This window comes from Grus americana, chromosome Z, assembly GCF_028858705.1.
Source record: "Grus americana isolate bGruAme1 chromosome Z, bGruAme1.mat, whole genome shotgun sequence".
Lineage (NCBI taxonomy): Eukaryota > Metazoa > Chordata > Aves > Gruiformes > Gruidae > Grus > Grus americana.
The window spans coordinates 46,319,956-46,338,880 of record NC_072891.1 but is presented as its reverse complement, the minus strand read 5'-3'; the positions used below and the strand labels follow the sequence as shown (position 1 = coordinate 46,338,880).

The following is an 18,925-nucleotide window of genomic DNA, read 5'->3' as shown; positions in this document are numbered from 1 at the left end:
TTCAGCTTTCAAAAACTGTATGTAACCTCTCTATCTCCAAGCATAAGTAAGTAAGTTTAAATGGCTGTTTTCAGGTGTCTGGGCTTCTGAGCCTCTGAAGAATTTTTAAATGAAACATCTTAAGGAGTCTACAGAACATTAGAACTGTGCGACAAAGAAGCTGATATGCTATTCTGTTCTGATGGTGTTGGGGATCATTAGAATATCTTTGTATATTTGTACTATATTTTGATAATTTCATCTTGATATTGAATTAGCAAAAAGCTCTGTCTTCTGTGCAAAGCATTCTTCTGTTACAGATGATAATTTTACTTCTCCACTAAAGCCCCACACTGGAAGTTGCATCCTATGAAGTGAGGTTGTGTCTCAAGTAATTTGAGATAGTCCTATTTAAAGCTCTCCTAAGTGGGAAAGAAACTGAATTTATGCACTACAGTTTTAAGACAGGGTAATCATGCATGCTTTTAATTTAAATGTTAATTTTGTAATAATTTCCCCTATTTTAGCTTTTTAAAAGTAGGAGTTACATTATGAAGGTATAACAAACTCCAGTAATCAACTGCGGAGTTTCTAAACATAAAGACTTCAGATGGTATAAACTTCAACAATACGTGGAAAATTATATTAAAAAGAACACTGAAGAAGTCTAAGGAAATATATGACCACGTGTCCCGGCTTTCAGCTGGGATAGAGTTAATTCTCACAAGAAGCTGGGAGATGACACAGCCAGGACAGCTGACCCAAACTAGCCAAAGCAGTATTCCATACCATATGACATCATGCTCAGCATATAACTGGGGGGAGGGCTGGCCAGGGAGGAGGGGTCATTGTTCAGGGATGGGCTGGGCATCGGGTTCTGCACACTGAGCAAATTCCGTTGTGTATCACCCACTTTGCATATTCTGTTATAGGTGGTGGTGTTGCTATTTCCCTCTTGCTTTGCTGTCCCAGTAAACTGTCCTTATCCCAACCCACGAGTTTTACCTTTTTCTTCCCCTTCTCCTCCCCATCCCACTGGAGGAGGGGTGTGTGAGCGAGCAGCTGCGTGGTACCCAGCTGCCAGCTGGGGCTGAACCATGACAGTCCTTTCTGGCACCCAATGTGGAGCACAAAGGGTTGAGATAACAACAGATCTAACCAGAATGTGTTAAAACAAAGTTGTTATACACATTTATTGTATCAGGTGAACAGTCGCTGGTCACAATGGTGCTTTGTTTGTTCACATGGTTGTGTTACGTAAATGCTTACTTGCTGTGCGTATTCCCTGCGGCGCTGTTTATCTCCTCTGGGAGAGGGATCAGGATTCTCATTTGGCTGCACTGTGTAATATTGACTTACAATATGATAACATCACTGGTCATGAGGTTATTTCTATGTGGCACTGCTGTCATGTCCATACCTCAGACAACATCTCTTGGAATTAATAATCGCACCCAATCTACGGGGAAGACGAGGGGGATACTTTCTCCCACTCTTTCACCTCCTCTTTTTCCTTCAGGCTGGTTGCAGCAGCTTTTGAGAATTTTAAATATACTTTGGATGTTAGAGCCAGCATGTTCCTGTTGCTATGTCTCCTAATGTGCTTCAAGTCCTGTACACGATTACAAAAAATTATTTTAAGAATAACACCCAGAGATCTGCCCTGAGGCTGGACAGTCACGGGTGGCACGGCATGTGGGAGAGTATGGGCAGGGACATAGAGAACTTCTCACCCCCAATGGTTTGGAACTTCACTCCTGAACAACTACAGGACCCTGATAAAGTGTGAAATATTTGAAAGGAAAATGCTGTGCATGTTCCAAGGAGACACAACTTACTGCACTGTGCTGGGCCCTGGCCAGCATCTACCAAACACTGCTTGATGGTAGGCAGCGCTATCGGGGGAAGAGAGGGAAAACAGACGCACAGGTACTGCAGCTACTCCAACCCCAGCGACAGGCACTGTGGCTGCTCCAACCCTGATGACAGGCAGTGCAGCTGAACCAAAAAACCCAACCCGTGCTGGTATCAGTCGCCCCTATACAGAAGAAGAAATACACAGAGAAATCAGTTTGCTTAGTGAGAGATGGTGATGAACCAGGACCATAACAGGAGGAGGAAGAGGCCGAACCAGAGGTAATCACCCGATCCCTGTCCCTGAGTGAGCTGTGAGATACACGGAAAGATTTCAGCCGCCATCCAGGTGAACACATCATAACCTGGCTGCTCCAATGCTGGGATAACGGGGCCAGTAGCCTGAAATAGAGGGTAGGGAGGCCAAGCAGCTGGGATCCCTGTCTAGGGAAGGGGGCATTGACAAGGGGATTGGGAAAAAGACACAAGCCCTCAGCCTCTGGAGCTGACTTCTGTCAGGCATGAGGGAAAGGTATCCCTTCAGCGAAGATGGTGTATGTCAGCCAGGCAAGTGGACCACCGTGGAGCAAGGTATCCAGTACCTGAGGGAATTAGCAATGCAGGAAATGGTTTATTATGACCTGGACAATGAACAGTTACCCACAGATCCTGATGAAGTCCAATGCACATCACCCACGTGGCAGAAGTTTGAATAGAGCACATCATTGTTGTACGCCAACTCATTGGCAGTAATGGACTGAGAAGGCAAAGAGGCACCAACAGTGGATGAAGTGGTTAGCCAACTCCAGCAATACAAAGAAAGTCTCTCTTCCTCCTTTGTCTCAGCCATGAAGAAATTGTCCCGAAAGGACAAGTCAGAAGATATGTCCTACTCCCCACCTGTACGGGCCAGTACCTCAGCTATTAGGAGTAAGCGTTCCTCTGCTCAAGAGAGAGGATATAGAGGGTACACACCACGAGACACCCTGTGGTTTTACCTGTGTGACCACAGACAGGACATGAGGAAGTGGGATGGAAAACCTACCTCAACCCTACAGGCACAAGTACGTGAGCTGCAAGGCAAAACAGTTACAAAAGGGGATTCTTTGAGGAAAAATGCTGCTCCGGTTTCCAGTGGGCAGTTCCCCAGACCAAGTGGAAGGCCTGATTGTATTATGATCCTCTTGAAGTGACTTCTAAGTTATTTTTGCAAGAAACTAGTAGCAAATATGATGAGCAGGATTACAGGGACCCTGCCTCCAGCCAGGTGGAGGGACAACCGGATTCACTGGACTGTGTGGATCTGATGGCCTGGCATGTCAGATCCATGGGCGTACAAGGCTGTAGTGGACACCAGTGCACAGCGTACCCTCATGCCATTGAGCCATGACAAGGCAGAACCCATCTGTATTTCTGGTGTGACAGGGGGATCCCAACAGTTGACTGTAATGGAGTCTGAAGTCAGTCTAACTGGGAATGACTGGCAAAAGCACCCCATTGTGACTGGGCCAGAGGCTTCACGCATCCTGGGCATAGACTACTTCTGGAGATGGTATTTCAAGGACCTAAAAGTGTACAGGTGCGCTTTTGGTATAGCTGCCTTGGAGACAGAGAAAATTGAACAGTTGTCTACTTTTCCCACTCTCTCAGAGGATCGTTCTGTTGCAGGGTTGCTGAGGGTCAAAGAACAACAGGTGCAAATTGTTACCACAACTGTGCACCAGCGGCAATACCGCACCAACTGAGACTCCCCAATTCCCATCCACAAGCTGATTCGTCAACTGGAGGGTCAGGGAGTGATCAGCAGAACCCACTCACCCTTTAACAGTCCCATATGGCCAGTGAGGAAGTCCAATGGAGAGTGGAGGCTGACGGTGGACTATCATGGCCTGAACAAAGTCACGCCACCCATGAGTGCTGCTGTGCAGGACATGCTGGAACTTCAGTATGAACTGGAGTCAAAGACAGCCAAGTGGTACGCCACAGTTGATATAGCTAATGCATTTTTCTTGATCCCTTTGGCAGCAGAGTGCAGGCCACAGTTTGCTTTCACTTAGAGAAGCATCCAGTATACCTAGAATCAACTGCCCCAGGGGTGGAAACGCAGCCCCACCATTTGCCATGGGCTGATTCAGACTGCACTGGAACAAGGTGAAGCTCTGGAGCACCTGCAATACATTGATGACATCATCATATGGGGACACACAGCAGAAGTCTCTAAGAAAGGGAAGAAAATAGTTCAAATCCTTCTGAAAGCTGGTTTCACCATAAAACAAACTAAGGTCAAGGGGCCTGCACAGGAGATCCGGAATTAACGAATAAAATGACAAGATGGGTGTTGCTAGATCCCAATGGATGTGATCAACAAAATAGCACCTTCATCTCCACTGGCTAGCAAAAAGGAAATACAAGCTTTTTTAGGTGTTGTGGGTTTCTGGCAAATGCATATCCCAAATTACAGTCTGATTGTAAGCCCTCTCTATCAGGTGACCTGGAAGAAGAACGATTTCAAACGGGGCCCTGAACAATGACAAGCCTTTGAACAAATTAAACAGGAAATAGTTCATAGACGTGCCCTTGGGCCAGTCAGGGCAGGGCCAGATGTAAAGAATGTGCTCTACACCACAGCTGGGGAGAACAGCCCTACCTGGGGTCTCTGGCAGAAAGCACCAGGGGAGACTCGAGGCCGAGCCCTGGGGTTTGGGAGTCGGGGATACAGAGGATCCGAGGCCTGCTACACTCCAACGGAAAAAGAGACACTGGCAGCATATGAAGGGGTTCGAGCTGTTTCGGAGGTGGCTGGTACTGAAGCTCAGCTCCTCCTGGCACCCCGACTGCCAGTGCTGGGCTGGGTGTTCAAAGGGAGAGTCCCCACTACACACCATGCAACTGATGCTACGTGGAGCAAGTGGGTCACAACGATCACACAGCGGGCTCAAATAGGAAACCCCAGTCGCCCAGGAATTCTGGAAGTAATCATGGGCTGGCCAGAAGGCAAAGATTACGGAATGTCACCAGAGGAGGAGGTGACATGTGCCAAAGAGGCCCCACTGTATAATAAACTGCCGTGTTCACTGGTGGGTCCTGTCGCATTGTGGGAAAGCATCGGAGGTGGAAGGCTGCTGTGTGGAGCCCTACACAACGAGTTACAGAAGCTGCTGAAGGAGAGGGTGAATCGAGCCAGTTTATGGAAGTGAAAGCCATCCAGCTGGCTTTAGACACTGCTGAAAGAGATAAGTGGCTGATGCTCTACCTCTATACTGACTCATAGATGGTGGCCAATGCCCTGTGGGGGTGGTTGCAGCAATGAAAGCAGAGCAACTGGCAGTGCAGAGGCAAACCCATCTGGGCTGCCAAATTATGGCAAGACATTGCTGCCCGGCTAGAGAAGCTGGTTGTAAAAGTACGCCACATAGATGCCCACATACCCGAGTCAGGCCATTGAGGAACATCAAAACAACCAGCAGGTGGATCAGGCTGCTAAGACTGAAGTGGCTCAGGTAGATCTGGACTAGCAATATAAGGGTGAATTATTTATAGCTTGCTGGGCCCATGACACCTCAGGCCATCAAGAAAGAGATGCAACATGTAGATGGGCTCGTGACCAAGGGGTGGACTTGGCCATGGACGCTATCTCACAGGTTATCCATGAATGTGAAACATGCACTGTAATCAAGCAAACCAAGCGGTTAAAGCTTGTCTGGTGCAGAGGACAATGGCTGAAATATAACTATGGGGAGGCCTGGCAGATTGACTACATCACACTTCCACAAACCCTCCAAGGCAAGCGCTGTGTGCTTACAATGGTGGAAGCAACCACCAGATGGCTGGAAACATATCCTGTGCCCCATGCCACTGCCCAGAACACTGTCCCAGACCTTGAAAAGCAAGTCCTGTGGCGACATGGCACCCCAGAAAGAACTGAGTCAGACGACAGGACTCATTTCTGAAACAACCTCATAGACACCTGGGCCAAAGAGCATGGCATGGAGTGGGTGTATCACATCCCCTGTCATGCGCCAGCCTCCAGGAAAATTGAGCGATACAATGGACTGCTAAAAGCTACCCTGAGAGCAATGGGTGGTGGGACCCTCCAACACTGCGATACACATTAAGCAAAGGCCACCTGGTTAGTTAACACTAGAGGGTTTACCAACTGAGCTGGCCCTGCCCAATCAAAACTTCCACATACTGTAGAAGGGGATAAAGTCCCCATAGCACATGTGAAGAATATGTGGGGGAAGACAGCCTGGGTTAGCCCTGCTTCTGGCAAAGGCAAACCCATCCGTGGGATTGCTTTTGCTCAAGGACCTGGGTGCACTTGGTGAGTGATGCAGAATGATGGGGAAGTCTAATGTGTCCCTCAAGGAGATTTGGCTTTGGGTGAGAAGAGCCAATAAATTGTATGATGTTAATTGCTAAATAACTATGCCATTGTATGCCATCACTACTACAATTGCTATGTGCTGTTATCAATGGTATTACAGTGAGAATCACCCAAATTAATGAAGGATTAACTTTGATGAAACAGAGCCAAATGCAGTGATGATGGAACCAGAACTGGCTTCAGCAACTTCCTTGAAATCGACACCTTCAACCCACAGACTGCGAGCATGGGCCATGCCAGAAACACCAGCCACAAGCTCCAGATGCAGCATGCAACAATCCAACAGCACACACCATTGCTCTTGCCCTGAGAGACTGTTATGACAGATAGAGCCCACAGTCATGGACTAAATGAACTCAACAGACATTTTAGAGAGATGGCCCATAGAATTATATCTGCATGTGTGTACATATATGTATCTATATACACACACACACATATACCAAAGACAGGGAAAATGGTGGTGATTAATTGGACAGTGTAGGATGTGGGCATGACAAAGATGGTATAGAATAAGGGGAGGATAATGTCCTGGTTTTCAGTTGGGATAATGTTAATTTTCACAAGAAGCTGGGAGGGGACACAGCCAGGACAGCTGACACAAACTGGCCAAAGAAATATTTCATACCGTGATGTTCTGCTCAGTATATAACTGGGGGGAGCTGGCTAGGAAGGAGGGGTTGATGCGCAGGCGGGACAGTTGGGCATCAGGTTCTGGGTGGTGAGCAAATTGTATTGTGTATCACCCGCTTTGTATATTCTAAGTACCGTTGTCGTTATTTTCCTCTCCCTTTGCTGTCCCAGTAAACTGCCTTATCCCAACACACAAGTTTTACCTCTGTCTTCCAATTCTCCTCCCTTTCCCACTGGGGAGGGAGGGGTGAGTGAGCAGCCATGTGGTGCTCAGCTGCCGGCTGCGGCAAAGCCACGACAACGTGAACTTATTTGTCCATCTTGGGATACACATCCTCAGTGTGAATTTCTGTCTAAATGATGTTAACGGAAGTTTTGACACTTCATAGTGTACCTGCTTCTAGCTAAACCAAACATATTTACCAACAGCTTCACCATTGGTTTTTCAATATCCAACTGCAAACATACATACACCAGAATCAGAGGAGAAAAATCCTGATTTTTTAAAAATGTCATTTCTATACTAGTTGGTCTATGCCTGGAGTCTCCAAAGAGTTACTGCTCACTAAATAACATGCCAAAAATCTACTGTTAACAGAACAGAAATTATAAATCAAATTACTTCCCTTCTCTGTTCTCTAGTGGTTCATGGTCACGCTCAGCAGCAATGTTTGGTTTAGGCAGTTTTGTACCACTGTATAGTTGTACAGATTAAGAAATATCAGAAACATACTGTAAAACAAAAAACTATTTCAAAAAATTCAGTTTTAGAGGTTAGCTTAAAACTATTGCCAGCAGCAACAGTCCATATATAGCATATAGAAGAATAACACATTTAAGACAAATCAGAAGGAAGCTACTATTAGTGTAATTGCTTTGATCATTTATTACGAGCCCTCTCCTTGATTTTGTATCTCCACTATATACCATTCTCTGGAGGCATGAACTCTACATTCATTATTGCCATGATTTTCTTATCACTGTGATAATGAAAAACTCTTCTAGAAATTAAAAAACCCACTAGGAATATGTGTGTGGAACTGTAGAGATAAAGCCCCTTGCTTTATCTTATTAACAAGCAAGGCTTGTTAACAGAACCAGACATTTTCCTTTACCTGCTGAAAACCAGAAGCCTAACTCCCTGCAACAATACAAAATTGTATAAAATAGGAAAATAAGACAAAATTGATAAAATCAGTTCTTAAAATAGTATTTAAGTTGAGATTTTAGAAGAAAAAAGTCCTAAAAAAATGTTTAGTTGTAACTCCATCTAGCACTATAGTCCTGTAAAGAAATGGCCACATATAATAATAGCTTTATAATGGTAATGAGATGTTTCCTACATCCATATTAGCTTTTTCAATTGCTGATACTTCTTAATACTAAAATTTCAATAAAATGTATCAGGTTAGAAATTTCAGAGAATATAAATATGCATCTCAGGTTGTAAAATTTGAAAATCAGGTATTTTTAAGGAATGATTTGATCATTTCATTAGAAGCTATCACAATGCATTTGCAAAGGAGTATGTGGTTCGCACACTCTTACCACCACAGCATTCTCTGCTTTATAGGCAAGCAACAAGGCATTCAAAAATATTCTATCTATTTTTAAAGAAAAATAGAGACTAAAGACAGAGCTCTGTATATGGAAACATTTAGCTGTACAAAATGATGCTAGATATTAGTTGAAGACTCCTGCTACATCACTCTCTGGGATTCCACAGTATTCATAAGGCATAGGACTCAGCTCCTGCTCACTCCTATTTGCCCAGATTAACTGTGCACATTTGTCTAGTTTGCTTCATTTAAAATATTTAGAAAGTTCACAACCTGACTCTAAATATTTGCACTGCTCGAAATACACACCCAATACTCGTTAAAAGCAGTAATTTCAAATACATGCAGGGAGCTACTTAAAATGTGCCCCATATGTGTGAATTACAATTTTGGAAGGTTACCCTTTATTCACATCAAAATGTATTTTCATCAGCCAACTTTGTCATTTCTACCACATTTGGCCTTTCTTATCCGTGTCATCCAAACTGTAGATTTATTAAAAATATTCCTAAAGTGTATCTTTTTTTGCTTGTTTGCTCTGGGTCTTTTTGTACCTCCACTATTGTGTACATACGTTCTATATCTGTAGATTAATTACATTGTCTGGAAGAGTCCTCAGTGGAAGAATCCAGCTCTTTCCCTTCAGATGAGACAGAAGTATGGAAACACTCCTCTATTTTTTTAAATACCTCTGCAGAAGTCAATTGTTCAACTTCATTAGTTAGCATGATCCATTTTTTTTTACAATATTTAATTAAATATTCTTTCCCATAAACTTTTTCTTTTCCCTGTAAGCTTCACTAAGTTCCTGTTTCCTCAAGTTTTGGATAAAGAGGACCTAGTTATATTGTAGCAGCACTCACTTGCTTCTCATCCCTTCTAACCCCCACCCCCACTCAGAGGTCACTCTTCCATCTCTCCCATCACTCAACACACCAGTGCAGAATAAGCAGATTATTAGAATAAAGTTTAAATTGTGCTCTGAGTCAAAATAGTTCATTTTGCCTCTAATAAATTAAAACCATTTACATAGCCTGGTCATTCAACAGATCCACAGGGGCAGCAGAGCCCCAGCAAGACAGACAATAAATACTTGTATTGCTGAAGCTGGATGTGGTGTTTCTTTGCAAGCTCTTTAAATCTCAGTGTTTGTTCTATGAAACCTGCGCTGATATCACTATAACCAGAAAACAATTCTCTGAGCTTTTCCCAATTTTATTTGCACACTGAATTTCTCTTTCTGTAATACTTTGTACTTACTATTGAATATCAACTTAATGATTTCAAGTCATTTTTAAAAGTCACTTACATGCTGAGCTCCAAAGTGCTTGTAACCTCTCCAGATTGACCCCATCCAATCACATGACTCATGCAAGCCTAAAACACATGAGGGTGTGTATTCACAACAGAACTAAGTCAATCTTAGCCTGAGATGCCACAATAGGAAGTACGTCTTTCTTCCTCAGATTTCTACACAGCCTTCCTTCCTGTAAAGCTACACAAGTGCAGAGGACAACTCAAGCGAAGAGGCAGGAACATGCAGCTGGGGACAGAATATGATCGCCCTTTGGGAGGCAGTTCAGATCGGGATAGACTTAAATGCAGCATGAGGCCATACCCAAACTTAACAAAAGTTGAGCAAAACCCAGGACAGACACAATTACATTTAAGTATGTTGACATACCTTTAAAATGCCCTCAGGGTTAAAAATTAAATCACTGGTGAATGCTGAAGATGATCTCAAGAGTTTTGTTTGGTGGGTTTTTAAATTATAAACTAATAGAAAACTAAAAATTAAATTCAAAGGCAAATTTAAAGAAAGTTTATGTAGGACACAACAGTCCTTCCAAAGCCAAAGCAAAACTTCTGTTATTTCTTCATTGTCTAATAGCTCGGTTGTTTAGTAAGAGAAAGCAATCAGATTATTTTAACAACTTTAACTTTTGACAAGACTCTACTGCATGGGGTTTTTTTCCACTAAATAGTCATAAGCCGATTGCCTAACAATTCACTTATTATAAACTTAGTTTCTTTCCAGGGGATTAAGTTAAACTAAGTCTATTGAAAAATTGCAATTTCTTTGACAGAATAGGCGTAGCGGAGAGCCGCTAACATGGCCAGAGGACTGAAGCACACAAGTGTAGGAGAAGAGGCTGATGGCACAGGCTCTGGTCAGCCTTGGGATGAGGCAGTTAGGGAAGATTACCTGCTGTATCGCAGTATCGTGTACAGAAGATGCAACCAGACTCTTCTTAGAGGGGGACATAGAAAAGACAAGCAAAAACATATTAAGCTGTCCTGCAAATACAACTACATTCCATATTATACTGCATTAAATAGTGCTAACTTTTTTAAAAATACAAAACGCAGTCATTTTTATATTCTGCAGAGCTTGTTTTTTGTTGATGTTGAACTGAAACACTAAATGAAAAGGCAAGTGGCAAACAAAGAATAAGAACAGAAATACATAATTTTAAGAATAACTATACCAAAATATACTCCCAGGAAATAGTGTTCTTTACATTTTCAATAGAAGTCTAGAATGTAGGTGAAATAACAAGAGAACGTACAAAATATTACTTTGCTGCTCCAGGGTCAAGTTAACCTGAAATTTGCAAGATAGATTATATGTTTAGAAGCAGTCAGACTACATCACTGTTTCTAAAGTTGCTGGTCTATTTTCCACATAGAATTTACCTTTAATATGTATTTCATTGCTATAGTATTAGGGTGATCTTCCACACAGTATTCAGAGTGGCTACTTAAAAATGTTAATTGTTTGTAACAATGAAGATGCCTAAACAATATTGTCTGCATTGATTGTTTTTTGACAGAAAATTCCTTAAAAATCTCTTTAAAGGCATCTTAAGACATCTGCAAACGATGTAACAGATTTTCAGAGGGTATACAGATGTACAGAGATAGTACCTAATTTTTTTTAATGGAGATTGGGCCACTAAATGTCTTCTTAGGAAGGAAGGAATGAGAAAAGGGAACAGATGAACAGAAGCCCATTTCTTAAAAATCATACCTAGCACCACATTCAAGTTGTGCTTTTATTATTTTCTTTGCAAATATTAATTTACCCTAACTGAAAAGGTTTTCCGTGATTATATTCCAAAGGACTTAGTGTGCCCTCTTGTGTGTGGGTAACGTTACACCACTATGCATTAGATCAGTTGGGTACATATGCAATAAAAAATTCTCCCTTAATAATATACAAACAACACACACTGACTTTAAACTAATCTTCTCACAACTTCAGACTCACATCAGACCAAAATTTATAGAAAATAAGTATAATCAGTGCTAACACAATGTATTTTCCAGATTTTTTTTAGAAAAGCAAATAATAGAGCTGCAAAACAGTTGTACTTTTTAATCCTATTTTATTTACACCTACTTTATTAACAAGAAATTTTATGGTAAAATCATGAATTTTTTGAAAGCATACAGCATTTGTAATACAGAAAACCAGTATAAGGCTACCCAGAATTTAGAATAATCTCGTAGAAATATTTTAAGGCATATATATGATAGTCACTTGATTAAGAGCTAGAAAGATGATTTAAATGTTTCATTTGGGCCCAAAGCCATGTTACATAAGAATTAACTTGACATGAGATGAATAGATGCATTGTCTTCAACAGGACTGCTAATTCTATGACATTAAAATACATGGATAAATGTTTGTGTTCCAGACAAGATGGATATCTATTCCTCCTTTGGGCTGTGCCTGGCTTATCAAATATTGGATCTCAACCACCCTGGGAGAATGCCTCAGTTTTATCCAAGAAAAAAAGACAGGAGTGAACTGTTTATTTGGTCACTTAAATAGACAGCTTTTTAATTTCAAGGAAAAAAAGTAAAATATCAAGGCAATTAATGACTATATACCCAACCTCTGTAGCAATGAAACTGATGACATAGCAATCACATTAAAGGAAACCAGAAATCAAATCAAGTGGGGACAAAAAAAACCAAAACAAAAAAATAACACACTTCAACACAAGAGGATAAAAATTACTGCGGAATGTAGTACCAGAGCTAAAAAGTAATTTTTTTTTTTTCATTTCTTAAAAGGATCATTGTGAAAACCCATAACTGAACAGGACAAAAAGATATACATATATATATATATATATATTTGAGGGTTGGAACTAGATGATCTTTGAGGTTCCTTCCAACCCAAACCATTCTACGGTTCTATGCTTGTATATCTTATTACATTTATTTAAATGCTAGGCATCTATATCTTTGCTTTCAATCAGTACTGCTATTTCAACACTATCATAAAAAAAATGCTGATATTTTGGTTAAGTTTAGCATCTACACATAGACTGTCCCTCATTGGTCCAACATGACTAAATCAGCGAGATGAGACAGAGAGAAAGTATTTGTGCACTCATAGAAGCAAAAAGTTGTACTGACAGGTACAAGAGACAGGTGAGAAGAAGAAAAAGAAAAAAGTGTAGGTGTGCAACAATCAAACATGCTTGTAAACTCCATGCTCTCCTCTTTATTTGAACTGTGATGTCTTTTCATAAATGTGTGATAATTTGGGGTGTTTAACAGAACAGGTTGTAAATAATGATTTAATTTACCACTTGATTCCAACTCCATTTGATTAAATGCAACTTGTATGTTTTCTTCAATCGAGTCTTCCCAAAAATGTAGAAAAATCATAATATAACTATCCCACCAACATGTTTTCTACTGCTAATACTAAAATACAGCTTATCATAATCCTAAGCAAAATCAATAGGAGCTGCAACGTTATGTAAATTTGCAAGTCAAGCCTAGGCATACAAAGGCAGGATTCTTCCCTACTTTTTTCCTGACTAACTGAATACAGATTCAGATGAAGCTTAACAAACTTGACTCCCAAACAGCGTATGATCGTGGAACTAATTCAGACTAGCATTTGTCATTCAACATCTTCCTCACTTTCACAGAAGGAGTTAGAGTATGAAAGATATAAAGAGAAACGGGGCTTTTGTTTTAAACAAAAAGAATAGCCTATGCTAACAACACAGAAAGTGTTGCCTATATATTCATACCTCATGTATTGTTTGAACATTGATGTAATGTGTGTTATGTTGTTACTAAAGCTGTTTAAATACCTCTAAAGTGTTTTCTAGACAATTAAAAGCCATTCTGCTATACAAATGTCAAAGCACGCAGCTATCATTTGGTTTATTTTGTGGTCCAGCTATCTAATACACTCTTATAACTGAACTTCTATTCATTCTGCATTTCTTTCTCTCCTCATTAACTGGTTAAGAGAATAAATTGTACTCACGGTGTTCCCATAATACAAGAAATATACTACATCAACTGCTGAAGCAATACCATTGCTGTACACCTTGGAAGGTCCCAGTACATATCTGAGCTTGGTATATGCAAATAGTACATATTTTACTACTGCTTCCAAAATATACTGTTCTGAGTCAGTATTCCTTGGATTTGATATGACAAGTTCCTCACTACCTTATGGACATATCAAGATGCTGTCATCATAGAGAAGATACTAGAGTCATTATTTCTGACATCTTTTTTGAGATACTTCTCTTACACAACATTGTCTTCTGTAATATTTTTTGTTATATTCTGTCCACAATATGAGTATGTGGTTTTCATTTTTTTTTTAAAGTAATGCATCTCTCCTTTAGAAAAGGAGGTTCACTAGGTGGATTCTAAGCATGAAAACAAATTAGAAACTGTAATGCTACCACAAACTCTTGATGATCGTTTTACAAATACTGTTTCATGTCACAGTTCTACACACAAAGACACAACAAATAACTAGTACATTTTAAAAATAGACTTCACATTCAATGTACCTTCCTTATCAAATGTACTTTTTAAATCATAAAAATATAAGGTAAGCTAATTGTTTGGTTATATGTTTTAATATTTTAGAAGATAGATGTTTGCAAAAGAACAAACAACAATAATAGCAGATGGTGGACAACGTGATCACCTGTGCATAACAGAGTTGCATAAAGGGCACAGATAATGGGAAACAGGGGAGAAGTGATCCTTCATGGAATGATATTTGTATAACATTGCTTTTCCACTTAATACAGAAAGCATCGGCCTGAATTAGAATCAAATGCCTCTGAAAGAAAACCCGAGAAAAGAGCTTCCAGGCAAAATAAAACATGGTTGCAAAGTAGACAAGATTGAACTTCCTAAAAATATCTACAGCAAAAATTGGTTCTCTGTAGTAAGAAATACATAGTAATGCACAGTTTTGGTTGTTATAGTTAAAAGGAAAATTAAATAAAGAGATGGGAGAAGGGAAGAACTTGGAAACATAATCCCATCCTACAGGGGAAAATGGAGAAGAAAAAAACCAGGCATCTGAACTACCCTGGGAATATACCCATTACAAATAGTAAACTAAGAAAGTGAGAATAATAACAAAGTCGTCTACTTAAACCTGTAAACAGCCTATTACAAACTAGAATGATCACTTATGATACTTGATCCTGATGCTTCATTATTCTGGGAAGCTCTTATTTTCCATTGCTAACAACTAACTGTTCCAGTCTAATTTCACTCTAAGACTAATATCAGAAAACCAGCACAGATACTACTAGGTGGAAGCAAACAAAAGGCTTATGAACTGAAAAAAAAAAAAATCCCTTGAAAAACAGGGAAGGTACACGGTCATTAGAGATGACTCCATAATATAGTGGCACAAGATAGAAATGTACTCTCCAGAATGCACTGAATCATCTACCATCTTTCCAAGCACACGCTTTATTTCATTGCACTCCTGCCAGATCAGCCAGTGACTGTCTGTCCTATCTCACATTGTTAATACATAACAGGAAAGGTAGGTGCAAAATGCAGTCATCTAAGACATGTCTTCATGGCAAAATGTAGGGCTATGCCAAACATGTTCTTTTGTAAGCATACACAAAATACCTCTTATTTCAGAGCACAACTGCAGCATGCATTTTCACACATTTCCAAAATCTCAGAAAACAAAAATGAATGGAAGAGAGGGCTGTACGAGAGAAGATCAAGAGAACTGATCTCCATCCAAACCAGGCAGTTACAACTCTCTATTTGACATCTGCCAAGCCCTGGAAAATTCCCAACTTAAAGCTGTTCCAAAAATTTGAATATATTAACTGGCTAATGCCTTAAAAACCATACCAATATTTTTTTATTGTGCAAAATCAGAGTTGCACGAACTTATTCACTGACAAATGCTGACACAAGCAGCAGGCATTAATCCCCAAGACGGAGGCCATTTCTATCTCAGCTTTTCTGTTTTTTCAGACAGTATACAAACTCATTACCTGAAATAATAGCCAATCAAAGCAATTCCATAGAAATTTACACAAATCAAGTTTCCTAGAAAGCTAAGGATGGTCAGACAAACGCTACCAATTTATGCTAGGTCTGTTTGAAGATATTTCTCCCAGTTGCCAGTTCTGCTAGAATCATCCCCTTTGAACAACAGTCAACAGAGACGGATATCTCCGTGCACAGTCACTCCAGCCCATAGCCTGGCACATGCAGCCAAACTGGTTAATTTAAGCTAATCACCTGGGCTGCAAACAAGGATCTCTGAAGCACAGACTTGTTTGTATCATGTACTCACTATATTCTTCAAAAGCTGTACAAGTATTTCAGTACCACAGACTTTCCCTACATGCCACTGGCCGACATCGAGATGCTACACATATAAACAACACCAGCTTTTTACCCCTGTGTAAAAGACTGTGCAAAATAAAGCCACATTTGGCTACTCTTCACCTTCAGTTAAGCATGATTTGCTTCATCCGTACATAAAAGCTAACTCAATTGCTTTCAACATGCAGGTGTTAGATTTATAACCTACAATGCTCTCCAGGTAGCATTTAAAGAAATTAAAAAAAGAAGAAAAAAAAAGTCTCTTGGATAAACACCGTCTTTAATAATTATAAGGGGGTTATAACTAATTCCTTTTAAACTGTTTTCAAGTAAGTTTCTTCCAAATCCAGTTTCATAATTTTTTCACACAATGTAAGACACTAAGATCTTACCAAGAAGTCATCAGCATCAACAGTAATTTTACTTTCTAAATATCAAATACATACACATAATTTTCAGCAATTACAAACTTATTTTTATACCATGCACTTAACGCAAATAGCTATGCCATCTTAAGCCTTTTTAAGGCAGGAATGAGTTCTTCTATAGGTGAAAGTAAGGCTTAAACAAACTAACAGAAACATTTGCTACTGTTAAACTACCGTAAACCAATCCATACAAAAGAGTTTCAGACTTCACTCTGCATCACAAGAAAACCAGCACACATCACAATGAGGGTTTGATGTGAAAGTAAATTAAATTAGTAATATCCCTTGACAAAGCAATTGGTGCCTTTCCAGAAGCCTCCTTTTAAGTCTGGAAACTATAGAAATAATGAGGATAATGGAAGACCTTCTTTACCAACTGCAAGTTAGCAGCAGTGGAAGTTGTTTCCCATGAGCTGAAATTACGAGTCAAGACAGAAAACTTCATTTCAGCTGAAATATGAAGGGAAACACCAAAAAAACTAAAGTGCCCTTCCACTAGCGAAATACCTATTCCTGGACATATAATTAACCAAAGATTGAGACAGAAGCATAACTTACTATTGGTAAATGAGCTAGGAAGTGCATCCTGATATTCCCCATAAACTCTCTTTAGTCCATTGATGATTCTTTGTATAACAGTAGCGACCACATACCTAAAATAATTAAATAGAGCCCAAATAAATGCAGCTAAATGTTTTACAAGTCCCTGCTCACAAATGTACAATTACTATGTTTACAGAAAACCCATCTGTGTAAGGATGGAATTTGCAATTTCTCATTTTACAAAATGATTTCAAGGTAGCCATGGTCCTGGGCAACCTGCTATACCTAACACTGCTTGAGCTGGGGCATTAGACTAAATGATCGTTAGTGGTCCCCTTCAACCGCAGTGATTCTGTGGAGATGCTGAACAGCATTAAAGAGGTGAAAAATTACCTTGGGTTTTATTTCCACTCAAAGTACACAAGGAAGGGGTGTGTGGGTGTGTCTGATTTTCAGGAGGTGGAGCTTGCAAGTGAGAAGATATACATAGGAAGCATCCAAATCAAATCCATGCTGAAACAGAATGTTTTTAACTCAATGCAGCTGTCATTTATAAATACCACCTACAATGCAAAAGAAGCACTTCCTTAGGGGTGGAATCAGAAAAGCAGTCTTTTCTTTCCCATATTGACGTTGGCAAGCCACCTCAGCCACTCAACTTGACCTCTGCAAAACTAAACATTGTCCTGAGTAACACGCAACTAAGCTGAAATCCTCAGATGAATTACAAAACACCGCTTATTAAAATACGAGTTTCACCTATACATTTCCAAGTGTTAAAGAGGTCAACGAGCTGAAAGGTTTGTTAATCAGCTTTGAGAAGCTTGAACAGAATTACGTTTAAAGTTCTTCCAGGAACTTATACTTAAAACTAGAGTCCTACAAGAAGGGCACTGATTCAAGTGGCACACGTAGTGCCAAAAAAAGACGACAGGTATTGCTGGCTGCACATCCTCTACTGTTTTGCATTCTGACCACTCTACCGCTTACAACTCTCCAGCTGCAGCAGCTTAGCTCATAAGAAAAGTCAGGGACGGTAACTTTGTAAGGTGGAAAAAGCTGCGAGGCATGAGAAGCCAGCGCGCCCAACGGAGCGCGGCTCAGCCCCTTTCGGGGCACCCGGCTCCCGGCCTCACGCCTCCTTCTCCCGGAGCGGGGAGCCCCGTGCGCCAGGCCGGAGGCACAGAGCTGGGAGCTGCTGCTTACAACGGCAGCCGCTACCGGCGGACGTTTCACCGCCAACGTGCCGGCTCCTGAGGGAGCCGAGGGTGCGTACGGAAGCGTGTGAGGGGAGAAGGGGTGAGCGGGACTAACGGTCGCTACCGACACCCTCCCTTTCCAGCCCCGCCGGGCGCGCGAGCAGTCGCGAGCGCTCACCCGCCGCAGCTGCGGCTTTACCTACCGGGCTCTCGCCGAGCCCCCGCCGCCCTCCAGCCCTGCCGCGGAGCCTTTTGATGACCTCATCCACCCGGCACCGCCACTTTCCGCCCCGCCCCGCCCCCCGGGACCCGCAGGCTCCGCCCACACCCGTCAGGCGACGGCGGCCGCGCGCAGGCTCCTCCCCGCCGCGCCGGGACCCGAGGCCCGATCGTCCCGGTGTCTCGTCCCGCGGGTGGGCTGGCGGCTCTCCTCCGTGCGGCCTCCGGGACACCCTCTTACGATGCGCGGTACAGCTAACTGAGGATAAACGGGGCTTTGATCAACGAACCTGGCCTCGTCATACAACCTAACGGTTGAATTTCCCACTCCCAGGGAGAGAGGGATGAGGGAAAAGAGCAGGAACTGGCCTTCTGAGGTAACTGGTGGTAGTTTCCAGCATCGGAATTGCTTGGCTGCTTGCACCAGCCTTTGCAGGCACGTTAAGATCGCAGGGTGGGGAAACACGGGGG

The 18,925-nt window shown here is 41.5% G+C and overlaps 1 protein-coding gene across 12 annotated transcripts in view; it reads right to left on the bottom strand.

The window, feature by feature from the left end:
- Window positions 1-18,502, bottom strand: part of AOPEP (aminopeptidase O (putative)) — a 214,066-nt gene extending 195,564 nt beyond the window's left edge. For 11 of the 12 annotated variants that reach the window (XR_008574756.1, XR_008574760.1, XR_008574761.1 and 8 more), the window contains exons 1-4: window positions 18,439-18,463; window positions 17,430-17,599; window positions 10,619-10,663; window positions 9,722-9,789 (exon numbers count right to left, since the gene is read on the bottom strand). The gene's annotated coding sequence lies outside the window, so the exon portion shown is untranslated. Of the gene's footprint in view, window positions 1-9,721; window positions 9,790-10,618; window positions 10,664-17,429; window positions 17,600-18,438 lie in introns of all 12 variants that reach the window. The other variant, XR_008574757.1, reaches the window with a different exon arrangement.
- Window positions 18,503-18,925: the final 423 nt, after the last annotated feature.